The sequence below is a fragment of the Accipiter gentilis genome, chromosome 17 (assembly GCF_929443795.1).
Source record: "Accipiter gentilis chromosome 17, bAccGen1.1, whole genome shotgun sequence".
Classification (NCBI taxonomy): domain Eukaryota; kingdom Metazoa; phylum Chordata; class Aves; order Accipitriformes; family Accipitridae; genus Astur; species Astur gentilis.
In genome coordinates this window covers 10,745,402-10,770,178 of record NC_064896.1, presented here as the reverse complement: position 1 = coordinate 10,770,178, position 24,777 = coordinate 10,745,402, and the positions used below count along the sequence as shown (strand labels likewise).

At 42.1% G+C, this 24,777-nt stretch overlaps 1 protein-coding gene across 12 annotated transcripts in view; it reads right to left on the bottom strand.

Annotated features, from left to right (window-relative positions):
* Positions 1–24,777, bottom strand: part of TSPAN4 (tetraspanin 4) — a 475,717-nt gene that overhangs the window by 103,529 nt on the left and 347,411 nt on the right. The gene's annotated exons all lie outside the window — the stretch shown is intronic.

Genomic DNA, 24,777 nt, shown 5'->3' with positions numbered 1-24,777 from the left:
GTATGAAAAGGAGAAATGCTCAGGATTGCTAATGAGAAATGGTTCTCCTCTCTTTACATCACCCCCCCTATTGCTCTCCTCTGTAAAATGGACCCTCCAAGGCTCTAACAAGAAAACAGAGTCCAACGTTTCTCCAGGTGCCCCTCAAAGTATTGACATATACAACAGCTCTGCAAGAAGCTACGGCAGAAGCATTTGGATGTGGGGTTAAACAGGTGCCAAACCCTTTTGCAAACCCGAGGCATCATCCTTTGCAAAGCAATGGCCACAGGGAAGTGGGAGGCTGTCCCAGCTCTGCAGCTGGAGCGCCAACTGAAGAGCGCTTGTTGCCTGTCCCCAGGCCTTAAGGTTATTATTCCTGAGCTGCTTTGGGGACATTACAAGACTTTTCTGCTGCATCCTGTGCAATATCCAGCCCCAACCATTAAATTGTACCTCCACAAATGCCCACTACAGTCTGTTCCTGATGGCACTGGCTACAAGAAAGCTCATGCTTGGGAGCCACAATGGCTTACCACCACCTGTCCCACACCAAACAGAATAATGCAAGGGCAGCCAAAGTCCTTCTGGCATAGACTAGGAGAAAAATACCAGCCAGGCAGCAGATAGAGGGAGTCTGCAGCAATTCCAGCCTCATCTGGCCCATCTGAGACACTTCAATAGGTTCAGCTCTGAGGAGGTGATTTCTACGTGATGCCGGATGGGCACAGCGAGAGGGAAGAACCACTTACACATAATGCTCTGCACCAAGACATGCCATCTACCTTTCTGAAGCCAGAGCTTTTTTTACAAGCATGCTATTCACAGCTAAATTCCATACAGCTGTTGCTCATGCCTTCCATCCCCAGAGTGTCTTCCCTGGACCAACTGCAGATGAGGAGTTTGTGAAAGACTTTTTGCATCCACACACTCTGTTCTCTGCTTAGACTTAGCAAAAAGCTGCCAATGTGGTGCCATTAATATATATACAGACCACAAGGTTCAGAGCTTGCTAGGTAGACTTTGATCAATGAAATGCCTCTTCCCTGGGTCTGCAGCTGCTTTATAATGGGTATGTGATAGGATTTGAACATATCCAGTAAAGTTTATCCAATCCTAATCTGCTACCAATGGTCTCTGCTGTCTGTGTTATAAAGCGGTAAACCTGCAATTGGGCAGAGCAGATGACAGAGAAAGAAAGAAACTAGTTCAAGTCTGTCTGGGCTGCAGAACACATCAGATAAAGCCACGTGATACAACAGAAATTAAGGGAGAGGAAAAAGAATTGCTACAACAACAACAACAACAAAAGAACAAGCTGTGTACCCTCATACATGCTTATTCACATGCACATGATACATAACGCATACTCCTAGTGGCCAAATCTCTGATGTAATTTAAAGTATTTCAATTGCCTAAAAGCCTGAGTCACATGACACAGCCAAATCCAGCTCCTACAAAACAGCACAGACCTACCAACTTCTAAGAAGCTATGTAAACATGCAGAACCTTTTCCCATATGGTGTATCTCACCCTTCCACCTGATGCATAGGCAACATAGCAGCTAGTAACGTAGAAAAGCAAAATACAGACCCCTTAACTGTCTTCAATTAAAAGAACTATTGGCAATTCCATACAGCTCGCTAACTTTCTGCACATAAGCCAGAAACAAGTCAGCAGAGCATTTGCAGTGAGATCAGTGGTTTGGAAAATTTGGTCAACTCATACAATCGCACTCTGTAAATGAGGAGAGTCTGGAATGGCAAGAGAGTCTCTCCAGTGCTCTCCAGGGGGAGGAGCGGCAGCAGTATGAAGTGTAATGAAGCTAAAATAATTGAATCCCTTTTTTTATTTCTAAATTCCACTTTGTGAGTTTGTTCATGAAGAATATCAATCCAAAACAGAGGCTGAATTTATAATGCTGAGCGTAAAAGCAACAACAAGGCTGGCTCTTGATAAAGTTTTGTCTTTTGAAAGACTCCTGCTTGGATTAGTCAGAGCATTTGTATAAAAGGAAAGAATAAGGCAGTTCTCTCTCTTTTTTCACATTATCCTCCCTTGCCGTTTCAAAGCAGGTGTGAAAAACTGACACACACACAAATAGCATATCTGAGCCAGCCAGAGAGTACAAGTAGGAACAAACCTTTTCGGTGCTTTTCACCAATTGTGCCTCCAACTGAATTACTGAATTACAAAGAGAGGAAGGGAGGAAAAGGCAACATTGCCACTTTCAGGTCTCTCTTGTATCATGCTGCAAAACCTTGTAGCAGAGGCCTTACTTTTGACTGGCGTGGCAATAGTGACATGCTTACAGAAATTCTGACTGTAAAATTTTATTACTGCGATTAAACACATGGGTTTTGAAGAGGGATGCTAAGAGCATACTTTTTTGTGCATATGTATGTGTGTCCTTCTTACCCAATGCCACACTCCCTGCCCTTTTAATGATCATTGGCCATTCCCAAACTTTCTCTGCTTTCAAAGAGTTCTGGTGCAGCCACTTAACCTTAGCAATGTTTTATGGTCCTAACACCACTAGGTAGTATTTTCAAAGAAACCTTTTTAAAAATAAAAGGCTGACACTGAAGACAAATTCCTTAATTCTGAAGAAATTCCTTAGTTCTGAAGAAAACTGCTTGAAGGCCTTTCTTCCCTCTGCTGTTGCAGACATTTTCAGCTGGTAGGGCTGTTTTTCAGATATAGAAATGGCTCTAGATAACTGAACAGTCAGGCTCCTCTCAAGTTTATGATGAGTACTCCCACTGTCATACAAATACTTGTCATATTTGAATACAGAACCTACCTGCACATAAATACACCCCGTTCAAGCACTTTATGACCATTTACTATGGCCATAAAAGCAGACAGGCCCAGAAGGCTGCCATGCCTCCCCACAGCAGGGCAGAGTCTGTTCAGCCTTGGTTCACCTTTTTGTTGAGGGAAAGAGAAAGAAGGAAACAATCATGTGATTTTATTCCTATCTGGTATTTTCACTATTGTTGATTCTCCTTCTAATACTTATTTTATTTCCCTTTGGGAAAAAGTACAATTCAGTAAGGAAGGGCAGAAGGGTTTTTTCATTTTGTTGCCACAACAATGGCATTTTAAAAAATGAAGGAAAAAAAAAAAAGACAAAACTGGCAGCTCACAGAATATTACATGAAAATAAAATAGCAACAGAATTCACCAAAATTAAAGCTAAGATGCAGCTTTTCTCTGCACACCCAAGTTTTACAACCCAAGTTTCTGAAGACAGACACCAGTGTCACAGAGCTGTGAACTCCAAAGTATGCAGCTTTACATGAAGAAAGGTGTAACAGCTGAGTGAGTCAAAGGTCCTTTCACAGCCTTACAAAAGCTGTCTGCCATTCAGTGAATGCCACGCTTTCAAAAAACTCTCTCACGGTATATTATGGAAACTAGCAAGCCAGAAATAACTGTGATATCCTTCAATACTTAACAACATACAAATATAGAAAAAAAAATCCAACTGAAGGGGGACAACAAGTAAGAGAAAACCTGTATGACATCAAAAACAGAAACCTGAACTTCATGTGTGTGCAAATGGGCAAAAGAGAAAAGATATACATAACTGGAGAGATCTTCCACAGGTATAAATCACACAGCTCTATGGACTTCATCAGATCTACGTCTGGCACTGTTGTTTATCAGCTAGCCTTCACTAAAGGTTTCTATTCCAAGTCCAAACTTTTTCCCTTGTCCATCTAAGTGAGCAGTTCCCAGCTGTACAAATGACCTCTCCCTGTCATCTCCTTGGCTGTTTCCCTATCCTCTGCCTCTTGGCTGTTCTGCATCCTGTCCAACTCTTTCATCCTACCTGCATCTTCCTTGCAGCACTGCTCAGCTCCCCCTCCTCTGTTAGGAAAGAATTTAAGCGGGGGGGGGGGGGGGGGGGGGGGGGGGGGGGGGCGGGGGGGGAGGGAATCCAAACCCTTGCATCATCTTTAATTGCCTTACTCACTGAAAGTCGTATTCACCCTTCCTCATTCTGGACATCAGCAATTCTTAAAACTCTGATTACATCCTTCATATGAATTATCTTCTCAAAGGATTTTAAAAACAGTCCACCAAAGATGGATGTTTACTTGTCATTACTCTTCTTAAAATCTCTTTGTCCCGGTACGTGACAGAACGTTCACCGAGTAATCCTCTGTGTCATACATTCAGGGAACATTGTCTGTCAAAATTACAAAGGAAGCCAATCAAAGCTGACAGCCTATGTTCTCCTAAAAAACTCCAGCATTTGTTATCAACCAAACTGGAAAGCCAAAAGTTGCCAAGCAAATGCAAAAGGTGAAACTGCTGCTCTTCATACTGATCACATATGATGTAAGGGAATGCTATCCCTGAAACAGTAATTTCTGGGAATTTGGAGCAATCAGCCTGCTGTAGCTGGCCAATGCTATACTGTGATAAAGCACTTCTCCACAGACTCCCTTGCTCTGCCCAAAAGGCCATTTGAAGATAGCCACATAACTCGACAGATGACAGCAGAGGTGTTCTATAGCACTATCAGACTGTTGGTCGAACTTGCTGTTTTGGCATTTCATGGGTGACTGTGCTCTTGACGAAAATCCTCAGATTACTCTTTTCTCGCTCTGCAAATTTCTCTACTTCTAACATTTTCATCTGTCTGAATTTATCTGGAAGACAACTGTTCAACAGGAGGGTAAGGAGAGCAAAGAGAGAAATCAATCTAAGCCTGAAGGATCAACACATCCACACCTTTCTGCATGCTGCACCCTTCTTGACCCATTCTATAACTCCAGCTTTTATGATTGAAAACAAATAACCTTACTTCTATTAAAGCTCATTTTCCATTAATCATTCACCCATCTAAATTAGAAGTTACTCTGCTCATACAGTAAAGAAGTCATATGTGTTGTAACACCATCCTCCTGCTAAACTAATTATTCACTGACAAAGTGAGCATCTGTCATTTGGCTATAAGATACTTGATTGCCTGGGATAAGCCCAAGAGGTCAAAACATGCTGGCTACAGGTGCTTGTCTGTTCTGAAGCTTGTGTCTCAGGTCTTGTAATAATTTCCACTAGCTGAAATAATTACAGTGGATACAAAGGTTAACCCCAAGCCTGCCTAAAGACTGCAACAGTATCTCAGGACGTTACATCTTGTCCTGGTTTAACCCCAGCCAGCAACTAAGCACCACGCAGCCGCTCACTCACTCTCCCCCCACCCAGTGGGATGGAGGAGAAAATCAGGAAAAGAAAAGTAAAACTCCTGGGTTAAGATAAGAACAGTTTAATAGAACAGAAAAGAAGAAACTAATGATGATAATGATAACACTAATAAAATGACAACAGCAGTAATAAAAGGATTGGAATGTACAAATGATGCGCAGGGCAATTTCTCACCACCCACCGACCGACACCCCGCCAGTCCCCGAGCGCCGATTTCCTGCCCCCCCCCATGTCCCAGTTCCTAAACTAGATGGGACGTCCCATGGTATGGAATACACCGTTGGCCAGTTTGGGTCAGGTGCCTTGGTTGTGTCCTGTGCCAACTTCTTGTGACCTGGCTGGGCATGAGAAGCTGAAAAATCCTTGACTATAGTCTAAACAACACTGAGCAACAACTGAAAACATCAGTGTTATCAACATTCTTCGCATACTGAACTCAAAACACAGCACTGCACCAGCTACTAGGAAGACAGTTAACTCTACCCCAGCTGAAATTAGGACACATCTCCAGGAAATGACAATTGTGGTTGTGTTATTCTAGTGAAATGTCTGAAGTAATTGCAGCACATGAGGGACAAGGGAGAAATGAACATGTGTCATCAAGACTGTTGGCACAATACAATAATAACTAGATGAGTAAAGTGATAGAGAATGCTACAGAATTAGAAGCAATTTCCCTTATCAGCTTTTTCTAGTAGGATTCCCTCAGGGACTTGCAGAAATTAAAAACTGTGATTGTCCATTCTGAAAAAACAGAGGTAAGTACACCGATATCCTGGCTGACGTTTTCAACATGCAATCTATTGCCTTTTCGAAGGGTTCAACCCTGGATCCTGTTCTCAAGCAGGCAGATGACAGCACAAGCTATCTCAGTAAGGGTTTCAGAGCATAAACAAGAAACAGATTTGCAAACAATAGTATTATAGCAGAGAAGGAAGCCCAAATGTATTTTGATGCTAAATGGAAAGATAGCAGGGAAGGAAAGTCTGAGACCCACTGCTCCAATAATATTTCCACTACAGTCCACAAAGAGCTCTCCAAGTTGTTTTGTGAAAATGAAATACCACTGTTGTCTTGTGGGCTGTTGTTTTGTTTTTCTTTTGGTTTGGGTTTTTGTTTTTTTTTTTAAACAGAACGTTTATGAAATGCTTTTGAATTGTTATTGCTCATTGTGGGATGATTGCATTTTCCTGCAGAGCAGTATGAGATGTGTTTATTGAGGAGAGGCACAGGGTACATACATCACTATGCAGTAAGATACCACAGCAATTACCCACCCTAGCTCCCTGTCTCTACACTACAGATACTGACAGTAACTTTAGCTGAGGGCTATAAAGCCTGATGTAGGGCAACCAGTGAATGTGTACAGGTACCACAGTATAGAAATACACCTGACTTCCGAATCTTTCAACAGGTAAGCAACAGAAAGCAGGACTTTTAACATTGTGACCCTATTTCAAATTTGCAGCTCTAATGGAGGCAACGCTGCTTCTGCGATCATTGTCAGCACTGTACCAAAACCACTGCAATAGCAGGATATCTTTAACAGTCCAAGAAAACTAAGGGAAGAAATGTATCTTCCACAGAAATCACATCCTTATTAACCCGCAGGAATCCATGCTTAGCTGTGAAGTTTCAAAGGCACTTTCTAAATAATTAGATGAAGCTTTGTGTGATGACAGATTTCTTCAGGAGACCAGCGTCATCACTGCAACAGCAGCCCCAGGTTTTCATCGGAGCACACTAATACAAGCAGGCATGATGGCAGAGTATTACTAACATGCCAGCACTACTCCAAACATCCAGTGACTACAATCATCAGTGTATTTTTATTACCTTTGTAATTACTGACTCTTAAAAATCTTCCCAAGAACAAATGAATGAACATAAGCCCCATACACCACATGCAAGATTTGTTGTATGGGGGAGGGAGAAGATAGAAAAATAAAGTAGAAGTGGTAGAAATGAGCACTTGGCTCTCTTGATTCCTACTCTGGTATCTTGTCTACAAGGCTGTTCTGCTCTCAAGAAGCTGTAGCTACAGGCCTGTTCAGCATGAAACAGGCTGCCTCCATCACTCCCTTAGCTGGGTAAAGACATGCACAATACAGACTTATGGGAGTAAGTTCAACCTCTGAAATCCTTTTGCCAATGAAGATTGTGTAAGCCTAAGATAACATTATGTTGCAGTTTTTTGCCAGCTATTAGCTGGCTGGGAGCTGAATGGGAAGGAAGCTAGTTAAACTGACAGAGATGATGCCTAACATTGATTTCTCAATTGATTTCACTAAATTGTTGTCCACACAAAACCCCAGTGTGGACATTCCTGAATTGGTTTAAAATTGACTTATAATGATTTAGCTTATGTTGACTCTTTATTGACTCAGGTTGTGGCCACAGTAAGGAGGGGGGGGGGGGGGGGGGCGGGGAAGGTGTTCTTTGTGTCAGAACACAGCAACATGTCCTGTGAAACATCCTAACAAGAAGAACAAGGTTGGCCAATATATGTTCTTATCAACATCAAGGTTTACAGATTTGTCAAAGGCAAGACAAAGCCAAGAGGATGCTCATGTAATTGCAAAAGATTCACAGACTGTATTTTAAAGAAAATAACCCACTTCATCTGGGAGTTACTTTGCCTCAGCTGAGGCAGGGAAGCCAAATGTGTGTGCTCTCGGCCCCAGCCATTTGCTTCGGTTTGTCCACTTTATTCTGTGTTTACTGGATAATCAGCATTTGTGCTGGCAGCTATCACACTCAGATGAAGGACAGGCACTTCTTAAAATACCCTACTCCAACTGTTTCCAAGTGCTAAACCACTAGGAGATGTTTATGCTGACTAAATGTGCTTTGAAGAGCAGCTATCCCATAACACATGGAAGTCCAGTTGTATCATAACATAACACAACACCAAAGCCAACTTTACGACTCACTTCCAGAGTAAGAACAGTGCCCACAAAAGACCTGTCAGGCTACACAGCAACCTCAATGCCAACACCAGACTCCAAACAACAGCCCAGCCTGGGCACAACACCTTGACTGCTCACTAGTGGAAGGTGGCTCAAGAGCCACAGGCCTACCGTTGAGTCCTATAGCAACATAAACCATTTTCATAATGGTTGTGGAATATCAGAAGAGGGTTATGCATCAACAAAAGCTGGCTTAAGCAGAACCTCACCTTCACTGGAATCAGGGCATGTCTGGAGCTGAAACATCTGCATTCCTGATGCAAAGATTTAAAGGCAGGTGGTTGTGGATCAATGCAAGTTTAACAACTGATAGACATCTCTATGCTGACACTTATATTGAAAGAAAAAAAAAGGGGCAATTGCCTTTTGACAGTGGTAAAACCTAGCTCTTGACACAGGCCCAACTATTCGAGTTTGCTCATTTATTTTCAACTTTGAAATATTCTCTATAGAGATGTATTTGCCTTCATAATTGCAGATGTGAAATTAAAGTCTTCTTCACCTTCCCTGGACAATCATTTTTTTCCTCTCCACACAGTTTATAGGAGCTCACTCTTTGATTTTTTTTTTAATAACTTGTGTTGTGTCTGGCACTTTGGGGAGTGCCTATGACAGAAAGCACTTTATTACTTCTCTGTTTGAGTTCACTGCAGAGTGCTCACCAGGCCCTATCACTGAAAGAATGAATCTAGGCAGCAATTTAATCAAGCAGTGATTGAAAAATTAAAGGTGGTGGTCATTAATATGGATTTAGGACTTCTTTTGTTTGAATGGGTTTTAGCTAGAGAACATGGCGGTTGGGTTTGGTGTTCCCCGCCCCCCCCCTCCCCGAGAGAGAGACGGGAGAGGGGGAACACAAAGGAAACCTCTTCAGGCAGATCGTTTCTCTCCTCTTAGTATTCAAATAAAAGCCAAGGGAAGAGGTTACACAGAGTGCATATTGTTATCCTTAGGTAAACACCCAAGTGTAATTTCAGCAACCACAAGCGCATCTCTGTGTATAAGCAAAGATTGAGCCATAGAAACTCAGCTTGGACCAGCACCAGAAGGGAAAAATTCTGCCCAAGCATGATCAAATCTTGAGATTGAATCATCAGCCTGGCTTATGCAGAAATAGATACTTTTTAGTAACCAGGAGCATACTCTAAAGATACACGGAGTAAGGATTTTTTACATTTAAAAAAAGAACTAAGATCTTTGAAAGCTGATAGGAAACAAGGCGAGTAAACTGCTACACAATAATACAAAATGAATCTGAAGGTCCAGCACAAAAGCAGTGTCCATGTCTCTTTTGGTTAGAGGAGAAGGGATTTTTATATATATATATATATATATATATATATATATATCTCCATATATATTTGTGTCTATCTCCCTTGTAGAAATTTGAGTATGCATTCACTGTTCCCTTGCACATTCTGCAGTCATTTACAACAGTAAAGGATGTGGAACATACCACGACAGTTTGGATCAGATTTCAAATCAAGTCTTTGCATGGAAAACGTCTGCATCAGTCAACTTAGCTGAAGGAACAGAGATGCCAGAATTTTCATCAAACCTTTTTGTATTGCCCTCATTTACAAATTACTACTGTAAATTTATAGAGTAAATTCATATTAAAGCTGGCTTAAAGTTACTCTGTGTAACTTCTTGTAAACACCTTTGTTCATGCACTTACTTCAATTTAAACAGTTTATAGCACTTTAAATCATCTGAGAAATAGGGACAAGCCAGGATAAGAATGGCCATGCAAAATTTGCTTCTGCTTAATTATGAATACTTTAAAAAAAAAAAAAAAAAATCTTAGCCAAACTGACACAAGGTGCATACGATATTGGCCTTCGTTTCTTCCCCAGCAATGAGTAGCTCCTGTCTAGGCATCTTTGCAAAAGCATCAGACATACTTCATCTTCCATAAAGTGTTGAAAAAAGTAAAAGAAAACACAAAAAAAGCATAGGCAAACAAAGAAGATTATTTGTGGAATATTAACAAAAGCCTTGTCTGAATAAAGATTACCAGAGCTTGCACTCCAGCTAATAGACTTGCTTTCCCCAAAAGACTTATTTTTCCCCTTTTCCTTTTTTCATGTTTGGCCAGAGTAGGTGATTCACATTTTCCCTAGATGTCTCTTGTTCTAGCACACAGAAGAACATCTTCATAAGAAGTCGCTTGAGCAGAAATCTAAAGCCCATATTCAAAGCACTTAGACTAATAAGAAGAAAAGTTACCCACAAAATGGCTCTGGAGAGAAGTACGTTTGCATGCAACTTCGGATGATTTTTGCTAACACTTACATAATTGCCTGATTCCCAAAGGATTCATATAATTTAAGTATGGGGTGTCTGAAAGAAAGTGAGTGCTGGAAGGCGTATACCCGGTAATTCAATCCCACATGCCCCTGGGCACAAACATAATTGTATTATAAAGTAGCTCTGCCAAAAATGAAAACAATTAAAGCACAATACATACGTCACTGCTTAGAGTTAAGAAGGGTGGTTTCATTTTTCGTGCATACCCGCACCAGTAAACACAAACTAGAACAACTCAGTGAATACTGCTTGGAAATACAGTAATGAGATACTGCAATATCATGTGTGTACTGGAGACGTTACATAGTCAGAATCAAGGCTTTGCCAATTCACTGGCAAGAGAGCTCTAATGTGTTCTTTAACCACTTTGTTAACGGTTAAATCAACATTTTTAACGTCAAGGATAGCTGTGAGTTGAACTTCTCCAAGAACCCAGAGAAGGGCAAAGAGCTCTCTGAGAGTGCTGGCATTTCTCCTCTCTTCTGCATCTGAGTGTCCTATGACAGGCTGAAGTAAAACAAAATCTGTTTGTGCTGCTCATGGTTGAGGTTAGTCAGAACAACTCCAAAATGCAAGACTCATACACAACTTCATCACATAAAGGATTCTGACAGATACTGGGAAGACAGGGGCAAGGCAAACACAGTCACCATCTAAAGAATAAAAAGGATAAAGAACAAGCTATGGTAGAGCAGCAAGGAAGTAGGAATCACAGCAATGACCAGGATTCCTATTGAACCCTCTCGCGCAAGCAAGTCTCTTTTCAGAGTAGCCTTGGATTTTGTCCAGTATCAAATGCGTTCCAGTTTCATAAATGCTAAGCACTTTAGTTGATGCCCAGAGAGGCTCCACATGATCAGCATCTCTGAAAATCTTGGGAAATGTCTGCCTCCTAATACAAGACACTTTTGGAAAGGCTGGACCATACTTCTCTGCGTGTCAGCCTCCCCATCTGCAAACTAAGCATGAAAATATTCTCCCATGATGAAGGAGTAGCATACAGCTTCCTTACTGTTTGCAAAGCTCTTTTGAAAGGGGAGAATAACCAACACTGTAAAAAAGAAAAATCTTCATTATTGCTATTCAGATGCCTCATAGCAATACAGCCCACTTTCAACACCTCTAGGGACTGCCTCTTCCTAATAAAAGGTTCAAAATCATGAATGGCCACAAAAGAAACCTAAAGAGAATAATGGAAGATGCAGATCTTGTTGAGAGAGAATCATTAACAACTACAAGGACACCCAAGTTCCTACTACTGCCACTACCAAAGAAGTAGCTACCTGATAAATATGCAGTGGCAACTCACCAGCAAGTGTAGAAATTTATTTTTGCCGCTGAATTACAAGGCCTTGGAGACCTTCTAGGGCACTTCATTTCCTGGCAAGTCACTTGAACCAGTTACCTACAGAGCATTACCTCTGCAGCTGCTGACACACAGTAACTCTGCAAGTCTGCTGTCATGCACAGCAACAGACCTCACACTAAAGCACTGCAGAGTATTTTATCCCTTTATTTTTCTACAGTCAACCTTTACCCTTAACAAGATTGTTTTTAACCGCTGCTTCCTCTTTCCACCTTTGCTTTGCAGGACAGCCAGCCCAGGCAGCACAGATCACCTGATAGGATGCTTTCAGCATCAGTCTTACTGTCCCATTACATGGCAGAGTTTAATGTGCACACGCTGGGTCTGTCAACCCAGTAGCAACTCCACCACTCTTCAGCACAGCTCTGCCAAGCACCGTGTGGAGCTGATGTGTCCTTCCTGCTTTCTCTTCCCTTTCTCTGCACTTTGCTCAAAACAGGTCTTCTGCTCCCTGCTGCCAAATAACCTTTGTCAGCCCCCAGGGGCTCAAAGGAGGAGCCACATTGTTTGTTCTCAGCCCAGCAGCCCGCATTACTGCCTCAGTATGAAAAACTACAGCTAGCGTATGGTGTAAATTGTTACTATCGTTCCCTTCCTCTCATAAAGCAGGCACTGCTGATACCAGGCTGCTATGCTTCATGCATAATTCATCAAGTTCCTTAATGTGCAAAGCTCTCCTCTGAAGCTCTTTTCTCTGCATTAAAGTTATCTGGGGGGGAAAAGGTGTCCATCCAGCCCCTGCTTGAAATATTAAGAGGACACCTGAATTTTAAAGTGCCTGTTGGCTTCTTTAATTTACCATAAAAACAAAAGCATCAGCAGTGTCCCCATGACCTCAAGGTCCAGGATGGGACAGAGCCCCAGAAGGTCACAGGGATATAAGACCAAGCTCTGCCATAGGAAATACAGCTGTGGCTGTACTGCCTGGCACTTAATTCTGTTAAAAAAACAATCCTTCATAAAAGTCCTAAGCCTGAAAGCCTTTGCTGTCAAGATACACAGGGCAAAGGAGAGAGCAATGCACTCCCGGCAGCATGCTCTGTGTTTTTTCCAAAGGCTCCACTTGAACAATATTGTCATGCAGAGTTACTGCATGACAGTACTGCGCACATAAAGACCCCCGTGAACTTTTAACTATTTTTAGCCTTTGGTAGAGTCTCAGATTGCTTTTGGACACTTGCTAACCACCTACAGAGCCAACTGACAATTTCTAACTGCTTCCTTCTACCCGCCTGTTCCACCCCAGCCAAACAGCACACTATCTTCATGCCTACCCTCACATGCACGCGGTCTTCCCGTTCCCTTCAACTGCAAAGCCTGGAGCTTCCTCCAGTTCTTCATCCAACACCTCTTCCACACCTCTCCTTAAAATAAATTTCCTCCAAAAGCCCTAAATACTCTGTCTCTTTCCTCCCAGTTGCTGCAGAAAATTTGAGGTTGTGGGGTGATGAGGAAGGGACAGCTTTGCTAAGTCCTCTCTAACCCCTACCCCACACCTTTAAATTTCCATCACTCCAGGATCAGCACATGATATATTAAACTATTTAGTGTTCTATTATTCACCATAAATAAAACCACACGTGTCTTACTAGCACTGCAGTTGGGGCTGCTGGCAGAAGACCATTCCTGTCTGGGATCTATGGCCTCTGGTACACAGCTGCACAGACTAGCTGCTAATACCAGCCTCTTTCAGCCGCTGAAATCTAGTAGCACTGATGCCACTCTGTAAACAACATTGCACTCCCATACACCCATTGATGCTGCCTTCTCATGCCACCCCGTTGCAGAGCCAGGGCCAAATATCAAAGACCCTTGCTGGAGATCCATGGATCAGAAACCATTAGCAATTGACAATGTAAAGGTGTAAATGGAGTAAAGGACCCCATAAAACACACCAGGGCTGCCATTCCTCCCTGCTTCAACCAGTAATGACTAGAAACTGGTGCATTGTCAGCTGCGCAAACCTCCAGACTACTCTTCTCCAGTCTTTTAATCTGTCCTGGTTCAACCTCCCCCCACCCCTTCCTTTGTAATTTTAAAGCTGGGTCATTTTGGCTTACACCTGAGTTTAATATTGGCAGGTTTGTTGATGCCAGATGAGGGCAAGGAGCAAGGCTCTTCCAAAGCTAAGGCAATTTCTCAGTTTCTGCCTACTGTTATACAGTCCTTTTCACATTTTCCCTACAGCAAATAACTGTAAGAAATGTTCACACAACAACAGGGTGTAAAAAAACCCCAACACCAACATGAAAAAGTAACATGACATCTATTTCTACAGTAACGAAACAATTACTAATAAGAACCAAACAAACCAAGCAGGACACAAACACAAGGAAACATTTTCTAATAAAGCCTCCTGCTCGCTGAAGTGGCAAAGAGATGTGTGGCTATTTCCCTTTAGAAGGGTAAAAAAAATGCTTACAGCAGGCTGTAAAAGAGGGCATCAGTTTGTGAGGTTTTGCTCTTGTCCTGATACTTCTAATTCAGGCCATGGTTACAGTTTAACATCCAGAAATGGGTTGAATGCAAGAGCTTACTGCCTTTTCCCCTCCACACCAACCCAACAAATTCAGACAAGAGAGGGCAGACAAAGCCTAACAAAGAGCCAAACTCTCTTCCCCATAGAGGGTCGAGAGAGGACCTCCAGCTGCTATAATGAGCTGTGATGGGACACAGCTCCTCCAAGGCAGAGACGAGCTGCTGCAGGGTTGTGCTGCTTCTGAGAGGGGAGCTTTTGCTTCTTATCTTTGCTTAAACCACATTGGTACCAAGAAGGAAACTCAAGTGAAAACTCCACTTGACAAGAAATTTCAAAAACACTGATATGCTGTAAGTCACCACAAGACAGATGATAAAGTGCCTATCGTGCCCGCTAATACAATATCTTCCCCTCAACACCCTGTACGCAGTTACATGATACGATTCAGCAAAGCTAACTTTCAGTGAGAAAATACAGGCATAGGAAGCCTGCTACACACCGCTACAGCACTTCAATCAGGCTAACATAGCCTGTTTTTTAGGAAAACAAAGTTATCCAGAGGAAGTCTTTTACTACCACAACCATACTACTCCCTCAGCCTCAGACTTGGAGAAATCCAAGCATTATAGTAAGCAGACAGGATCTTTCTGCCTGGCTACAGCAGGATGTCTTCCAAACAACAAAATCTCATACTATATAAACCAGCACTGGACTTTTCCCTTTCCTCCTGCTTATGTGCCTCCAGGGCTGCTTCTTCCCCTTCTGCAGGGAATGGGAAGCCCAGCCTCTCCTCTGGCCTCCAGCCCAGCAACCATGCATTAAGCACCAATGGTCCTACCCATCCCTCATGAATCTTCCTAACTGGTTTTACTCATTTATATTTTTTCTTGGACAGTTCATTTCAGTCCGTAGCTCCAAAACCTGCACCTTCATCTTTCTCCTAGCATTCACCTCCTCCTTGGTAGTTTGCAGCCCCTAGTTCTCATCAGGTAACTGGTTCCAGCTGACTAGGTAGCAAGGCCCATCCTTAACCATTTCTGGTACACCACCTGGTCTGTTCAATAAGCCCAGCAGAGAAAAAAAACACTGGGATTTGGTTCACCTTATTACAAATATAGGAAAGGGAACCTTCAGAGACTTGGACCATACTTACACACATGACCCATCACCAACCTAAAGCCCACATGAAACAGTGCGTCGTCACTCTGTTTTAAACTGACAAGAGGGGTCTAGAGAACAAGTCTTATGAGGAGCAGCTGAGGGAACTGGGCTTGTTTAGCCTGGAGAAAAGGAGGCTGAGGGGAGACCTTATCACTCTCTACAACTACCTGAAAGGGGGTTATAGTGAGGTAGGTATAAGTCTCTTTTCCCAAGTAACAAGACAAGAGGAAATGGCCTCAAGTTGTGCCATGGGAGGTTTAGATTGGATATTAGGAAAAAATTCTTCACCGAAAGGGTTATCAAGCATTGGAACAGGCTGCCCAGGGAAGTGGTTGAGACCATCCCTGGAGGTATTTAAAAGACGTGTAGCGCTTAGGGACATGGTTTAGTGGTGGACTTGGCAGTATCAGCTTAGTGGTTAGACTCAATGACCTTAAAGGTCTTTTCCAGCCTAAACAATTCTATGAAAGTCATATACCCTTGCATGAGGTGCAGCGACATTGGAGAGGCTGGCCCTACCGCACTGACTTGTGCTAGGCTTCAGAATGCGCAGACAGGAAGAGTTTGACCCTTTAGACCCACAGAGCGTTGCTCAGTTAGTGAGCACACAGAAAAGCTGATTTCTTTTGCTGCCAGCCATCCTGCACCTGAAGGATGCAGATGCCACCTAGAAAGGTCTGCAGGAGAGAGCATATATTGCTTTTACAGGCAGACTGTCTAAGGCTGGGACTGGGTCTAGGCTGAGCATATGGTCCCCATAACATATGTAAGAACCAGCTACTGCCTAGAGGGAGGAAGGTGGCTTAAGCCGGAATAAGAAAGCTGCAATGCCACCGAGTGATTTTGTGCCCCGTGGAGGTAGAGTTCATTTTAGGCAATTATCTCATATGCTCCCTACCAACTGCTCTCCTCAATGATGATGGGCTACACTCCATACTAATAAAGACAATGAAAGTGATCTGGACACTGGAGTGATTCCAGGAATAAATTCCCACCTCCCCAAAGGCTGGAACAATCTAGCAAAGAAGGGCATCACGCAGCACATATGGTATGCCAGGAGGGGAGAGCTGGAGCCAATCTATTTCATCACCTATGAAGGAAAAAGTAAAAGGAGCAAGTAAAAGGAACAAACAACTTGTTAGAAAGAAACAAGACAACATTTCACATTGTTGAGGATGACCTATTGGGCAGCATAGATATGATGCAAGTAGTGTCTTTATGTGCCCTCTTTCTCCTAAAAAAACAGTCAATTTTGGACAACAGGAAAAGTTACCTGTTTCACAAGCCTGACCAGTTGCTTCAAGCACAGACTGAAATAAAGATACTTGTCTGATTCTTAGGAGGGATTATGTTTCTATTGCAATGGATGCTAAGTTACATTCATTGCCTTTCTATTCAAATTGGAATTCATAGGGTCAGATATGGTTCCAGATCTCTATAGTTCTTTTTTCTTCCACCATGCTTTAAGAAACTTACATCAACATGAACAACGTGAGCACTTGGCTCTGCTTGACCATATACGTGCAGGTGAAAATAAAAGGAGATGATATATTTGAAACTAGTGGATGCATGACAGAAGTTGCATTAACTAGCTTTGCGGTGAATTGGCTAATCTCCTTTTCCACTATGTCTGATCTCCGTAATGCCAAGAGAGCAGCGAGAGTGCACAGAGATCATACCAGGCTTACATGCAGGAGGAAATCAATATCCGTGCTCTGCCCTGGCCAGCCACAGGGAGCCATGAGATGTGATGTGGCAGTCAGTGCATGAGTGTCCACAGGGGTCCGGAATCAGTGCTCACCTTGGACCGGAGCTCACTTTCATCAGCTGCGATGCAATCATGGGACATCTTGCTCAGATTTCCTTTTCTGAGCCATTCTGTGCCCTTACATGGCCAGTCTTCAGACTTTAACTCCCACCAGAATTCCCTTCTGCTTATATATATAGCTCCCATTCCTACAGCCCTGCACTCACATGGGAAACAGGGCTTTGGACCTGAGTTTTACCTAAATTTAACCTATTCTGAAAAGGGGCCTTAACAGGTGCTACAGCTTTGCTTCACTGATTTCCCTTTGCATTTTCAGGTTTACATAAAGGTGCCTCAGTGGAAACTGGAATAAAGCTCTCTATTTCTAAATCCTGACATATAAAATTCAGTGCTGCTTAATTCACGTGCCTTTTTCCCATATCCCCCAGTCTCAGTGTTTTTCGTTATAAAACCTGTCATGGAGAAGGAATGCATTTAACTGGATCATGCCTAGTTCTATGAGGTTGGTACTAAGTCCTAAGGGAGAATAGCTTGTTCATTTTTTTGCCAAGCGTAAGTTACATTAAATATGCTGGACCTGTGCAGATTTCTGCTAAGGTGCCTCTGTAAAACCGAAATTCATTTGTCTTTTAAATGGCTGGAAATGCTCATGAAACATAAATCATCCCCCTTCCTCACTCACCCCACAAACTTCATATATATTACATAAACATATGGATATTAAAATTATACATAACTTTTAAAGTAAGTGGTATCTGCCTTTGAGACATTGGGCAGGTAAATTATAGCCTCAGAGACTAAGGAAAAGATTTGGGGACCATTAGATATATGGTGCTATGAACATCAAAAGCAGAATAAATTAAAGCTGAGGTAATTTTAAAAGTTGGATACTCTCCAATTCCTCTACAAGAAAGTCGAATGGAACAAGGGCACTGGAACAGAGTGTCCCAGTGGGAACTGAGAGCAGAAGAGGCTTGGACATGGAATCTGCATTTAGTTTATTATTTGGTTGGTACTTAAACTGTCAATCTAACTTGGCTTTCCGCCTCCTCAAATTAAAACAGCACAACTTTACAACCTTAGTGTTTTGTCCTGTCTCTAGGGATCTCTTGCAAACATTTACACCCTTCCAAGATCTAACAGAACACAGAAACATGGGGCCTGCAGCTTTTCAAGGTGATAAGTATAACAGAAAAGGAAAATGCAATACTTTGGTAATACTTACCTTGCTTTTTGTGAAATTCTCTTAACGTTTCCAAACAACTGCAGAAACCAATTGAATGGATTTAACATGTAATGTATTTGCAGTTATATATACATCCATTGCAATCTTGTGTATATCCGGTGCTGTGTATAGGGTGCCGAGCTGCCATGAAGCAAATGGGATGGCATTTAAATCAGAGAGCCCTGCCCAGCAGGAAGCTCTCCAGCAATGCCCACTGCAGGCAATGGCTGAGCAGCACCACTTCCAGTAGCACAGGCCTGCTGGGGCTTAACTGGTCCTTGAGCACTGAACACTACTTTGAATTTCTCTGCCCTCATAGGAGCTGCTAGATACTTAACCCTGCACACTCCTAATAGCTTTGCTGATTTTTTGCGTTTTGAGTTGCAGTCCATGTGCTCAGGGGAGCTACTGAGCATAAGGTCAAAGCTGTTTCACTTTTTCCAGCATAAGGACCTTTATCCCTTACCACCTTGCCCTTTAGTACTTCTATGTGGCAGAAGGCAGGGATGGAGATAAGGATTAGCTTATATTTAATGTGCAAAAAGATCCAAAGCCCTCTCTTTATAGACAGTTCTGCAAAAAAAGACCAAAGGGCTTTTAAATGAAAAAAGCCAGGCTTTTCTAAAGTATAAAACAGAATAGTTAACATTTAAATTAAAGAAGAAAAACCTTGGAAAAAAACTACTGCAGAAAGAAGAGAAATGAAAATGGGTTATAATCAATACTGTCTTTACCCATGGTCTTCCTTGCAAGCAGGTCCTTACACCCAAGCTTTATTCTTGCCATCGGTCACTTTCTGCAGCAAACTGTGCCCACTTCTTAAGTCATTAAGGACCACGGTCCTTAAGAAGTTTTCTCTGTCCCCCAAGTGGCTGCTCTCAGCTCCATACAGTGACTCTTCCACCTCCCATACTCAGTGTCTCTGAAAGTCCCTTCTCTTGCCCCTTCTCAGCTCATGTCCAGGGAAGGGGTGATCTCCCTCCTGTGCCCAAGGGGTTCGCCTGACTCAACCATCCCATTTACAGGAACGTGAGCAAATCAGTTGAGACTGCACAGGTCAAACACACAGCCTGTCACAAAGCATGATCACCAGGCTGTTATCCTGGGAAATTAATGGAAAGTCTTGACTGCTTCTTTCAAACAACTGTTGAAAGTCTGCTGTGCATCAGACAGCATTCAGGGGTCTTTTTCGCAGATAGAAATACAGTGAAAATCCAAATAAATTTGACCCATGGCATCTGAATATGTTGTCATCCGATATCTGCATTTTCAATGATGCAGTATAGCCTATGACAACTTTATTCCCCAGTGAGCACTGCTTGGGCGTCATCACCATGACCTTCTCCACTGGTTTAATACCTCTGCAATTTATGGCAGCAATAGATTGTGCTGCTGGCAACCAACATGGAATCTTTTAACTAATACCTGCAGAGCATGTATGGACACAAGGAAATTGCAGCCACAGTACTAAAAGACCAAAGCAATGACAGACTTCTGAGCTCCCCTAGCTGTACTGCAGGCCAGTTTAGGGTGAAAATGTTTCTTTGAGGCTTGGAAAGTCTCACATTTTCTGTGGCTCCATTATCTGGTGCCTAGAAAATGGGAGCTCAGTGCGGTGCCCTACTACCAGATATCCTGCATCAGTGCTGCTGATGGGCTCTGCTGACTAGCTATGTCCAGCACACGGAGATCACCGCACAGAACGTGATGTGACGGTCACTGCCAGCAGGCAGGTGCAACTTCATGGCACTCAAAATGCAACCTCACATTGAAACCTTCCTCTTCTCACAAGGCCAAGGAGGAGAGGAGTAAATCATCTTTGTTGTGTGCCTTAGCATGCAAGAAGCCTTACATAGGGCAATAAAAAAAGCTGAGAAGCCTTTTCCGTCAAAATGATGATGTTGCTGCAATGTGACCAGTTTTGCAAGCTACATGGCACCTTTGATGCAAGAAAGCATTTAAGCAGGGGCAAGGGTCTGAACAGAAGCGATAAGAGAAACAGGAGAGAATGCTTAAATCACAGCAGTATCTTAATTCTGAATTGCCAGGGGAAGAGAAGGAGGACTACCAAGCACAGTGCTAGGCTCAGTGATACAAGGAAACCCTATTGCCTGGCCAGATGAGAAAATCTGTTGACTTTAGTTATGATATTTTCTTGGTGGTAGACCGGTATGTAATACTCTGAGTAGGTTAGCATATATAATCCAAAACCACTTCTCTGCCCATCTGCAGATTCAGTGAAGCTTGTAAAGGATTCCATGTCAGTAATTTTAAATATTCATGCAGTGTTCATCAACCATGTGTCCCAGTAAACCTACAAGGACAACCTGGGGCTTTCTAGGCAATTCCTCTTCAAAAATAGTACTCTTGCATGCAAACGTTTGCCCGCATGCTGCAATGACAGCATATGCTGCTGCTTGCAACATTAAACATTATTCAAAGGAATAACATTCATGCTATTAACACAACAGTGCACACACTGTGAAACACCTTATCCCTTCTCCTAGAGCTAAGTGGAATACAGAGCTCTGTTACACCCTTCCCTGAAGTGTCTTGTCAAACAGCATCATTCTAACACCATCTCCCCCTTTTGCTCATCACATTCAAATAATACCCTGCAAAGACATTCCCTGACCCTAACAATACTTATTTTGTCAAGACTTCATCTTCTGCTGAGAGCTGGAGATGTCATCGTTGTCCTGCATCTTATCTCTAGTGCCTTGCTGTAGAGGGAAAAGTATCTCCCTTACAGACAGGATTACAGTCTCAGCCTGACAGTAACAGCTATTACTGTACTGCATTAGGTAAATTACACCAACTTGAACTAGACAAGGGATGTATCTTGAAATATGAAAAAAGGCAGTCACATCTTTAGGTTTCTTTCAACAACCATTTTCCATACATCACAGTGGGAACACACCAAAAGGAAACAGAAAACAACTGCAACAGGGCATCAACTAGAAACTGTAATTTGGATCTTCTGCTTTGCATAGGACCTCCTACTAGATAGTAGCTATCCAAAAACTACTTCAGCCCAAAGAGTTCACAGCCTTATATGTTTTTTTTAAAATTTTAATTTTATTTTGATGTGTCTTTAGCATTTTGTTGCTCATTTCTTTTCCATCAGGTCTGGTCACTCTCTGTGGCTCGATCTGAAGCCCACTGAAGTCTGCCTCACGATTTTGGAAGACTCTGTTACTCAATGATATGCAGGGGGGAGGAAACTGGCCGTGCAATGTAATATATGAAAACATTTTACTTAATTGTCTGTCTGTCCACAAAATACAAAACAAAAAAATCTAGCAGTCTGTTTCATGTACTTCACTCTCTTCAACTATACAAGAATTAATTCTTCCCAATTTCTATTGTTAGTATCAGCTAATTCCTAAGTTATTTATAAAGATTAACTAATAACACCACTAACTTATCAGAAAAATAAGCGTTTAGAACAAGAAACATTTTAGATTGAGAGAGACCGCTACCAGCAAGACTTCCGAGAGCTGACTACTACCTCTTTTTGCTCTCAGCATCTATTTTTCTACCCTCCTCAGTCTTGCATAATTAGATTTAAAGGTGCATTTGGTATTAACTGCTTTGTGAGGTCTTATCTGCAGATGAAAATCTGCTCAAGACAGATATAACCAATGTTTAATTCATTGTTGAGGAAAAGGATCCACGTGTTTTGTGAATCTTGAAAAGTATGTGGATAATGCCTCTCATTTCCAACAACCCAAGTTAAAAACAGTAACATTGCACAGTTTTCTCTGTATCTACAAAAATACTTTTCTTGTACAAGCACAGAAAATAATGCCCTTCCTCTCCTCACTAGCCCCGTACCAGAAGAATGGAGAAAAAGACTAATGATAGTAATTTTAAAAAATGGGCACTTATCCATTCAATCAAAATTAATAAGCATGCTCCATCTGAACAGGAATATTAATGACAAGGGCCGTTTTGTCTAAATATTCTGCTTCTAATAGAAACACACTTGATCTAGTAAGTGCTGCTTCAAAACAAGGGACTGCTAAGGGTCAACGAAGCACACTCCTGAGCAAACTATAAATGGTCTGGATAAATGAGTTTACTCTTAAAGCAAGCAAAAGAAGAAAGACACCAGCACTATCCAACTCAATTCAATCTCCCATCGAGTACAAAGAATGTCATCTCAGGCACAGGACATTTTTGAGCACTTCAGGATGGTTTTCCATTATTTAAAAAGATGTTACTTCAAATTTTTCAGTCTGGTTGTAATAGCAGTTGTTCCAATGACTAGAAACTTCAGTTAATTTATCTTGCTAACAACTCTGCCCCTTTCAGTGTGACACACTGGGCCTAGTACTCATCTACTCTACTACATTACTGAACTTGATGTGGCAAAAAAGCAAAGGGAGTTATTAAAGTTTATGTAAAATACTGTTAATGGAGGAAGGAAGAAACACATGCTTCACCTTTTTTACTCCTCCCGCAAAACAGAATTTCAAATTTGCCTGACTGCTTTGTTTTACACCCTCATCACTGATGACTCTGGGCTTGCACAGATCTGGCAATAATGCTAATGAATTAGCGGTCTATGCCTATACCAAACTGGAGCCAAGAGGTGGATTGCAGAGACACAAAATACAGCTGTTCTGGGGTATTGTCAATAATACAGTATTGTGGCAGCAACCAAAAGTTCTGTAAAATGTAATAGACCTTTATCATTGACTTACCAAGGAAAGATTTTCAGACACAAATTGTAATACTTCTTTTGCAAACTCCAGCCCCTGCCAATCCAGCTCTCTAGGATCTGTGATGAGTTGTTTGTGCTTGTGCTTATGTGAAAGGTTCCTAAACTATGGTACATAAACAGGAATCAAGATGACCATCTTTTTCTCTTGAGAAGACTGGATATTGCCTGAACAACTAGCCATCTGCCTCTGTACACTGCCTGATACGGAGTCAAAAGCTATTTGCAGCCTGACTGCTGTCACTGCCACATGGTACCCCCATGATCCCTGTTTTTTGGTATGTCAGCAAGCTCAGTATGCAAAAACCCCAGGCTATACTGTTAGTACACTGGGATGTAATAAAAGGATATCAAAGATTATGAAAGGATATTTCAGCAGCAGCTCCTGACCCCTGAAAGGCAGAATTAGGTATGAGGAGAAGTTTGGTTATGCTGACTGGTAACACAGCAGAATGGAGACAGCTACTGCATGCCGAAGTAGCTGCCCAGGCAAAAACAATCCTTGTGATATGGAAAAATGAGTGTACCGTGATGGGGCACAGACACGGTCTGAATTGCATAAGTCCCAGAATTTATAGATAAAGCAGCTGGGATTCTTTGCTCCTTCTCCAGCATCAGAAGTCTGTATCTGTATAAAATAGGATGGCAGTGCCCTCTGTAAGCTTTCTTACCCAGACTATTCCTCATTTATGGTTAAGCAGTTGAGCAGTAGCAAGCCAATGCTTATACATTGTAACAATGAGTTTAGAAGACAATTGATCATGAGTTTTCATCCAATGGTACTAAGCAGAGCTAACCCAATGCAATACCTTATTTAAGAGAGCAGGGTATTTATATTCTCTTAGTTTGCCAACAAGGACATTGCACTGAGATCAATAGCAAAGACTGCACTCTGCGCAACACAAATCAAATCTTTTGTAGTCCTTGGCCCCAGAATCTCCAATTCCCTTCCCACAAATGCAATCAAAACCAAGAACATGTAGTCTTGGTATCTGAAAAACTACTCTGTCCCATAGTGTAAATTCCATAGCTGCAGGAAAAACAAAACAAAACAAAAAAATACTATCTCCCCCTTTCCCATCAGGACTGCTGTAGAAAGGTCTCCAAGAGCATATACTTATCATACAACTGAATGTACAATGTTTATATGTACAGTTGCTACAGTAAACCACCACATTAGTTCTGCTCTATTTCAGCATTCACTAACTAATGCAGAGGTCACAGCATCAGAAAAAATACCTGAAAAACGCAGGACTGAGGGAATCCAAGTTCATTTCAAGACTTGGTGTTTTGGGAAAAGTCCTTGCCGCAGCCAAAGTGCAAGTGAACCAGGGCTGAATTATGAAACTGGATACAAATTCTTTGAAATGAAATGGTTTGGCCACAAATATTTGCTTGGTGAGATGAGTTCAGGCTTTGAGGGGGTGTAGGTAGATAGGAACATAACAGTCAATCAATTTTGGGAAAAGTGGAGGTATTATAGGACAAAACAGCAAGAACAATAAAACCCTGTGGGCTGAATGGCATTTTCAGGGAACACCTGCTTACAACTTAGTCATATTTATGTCCTT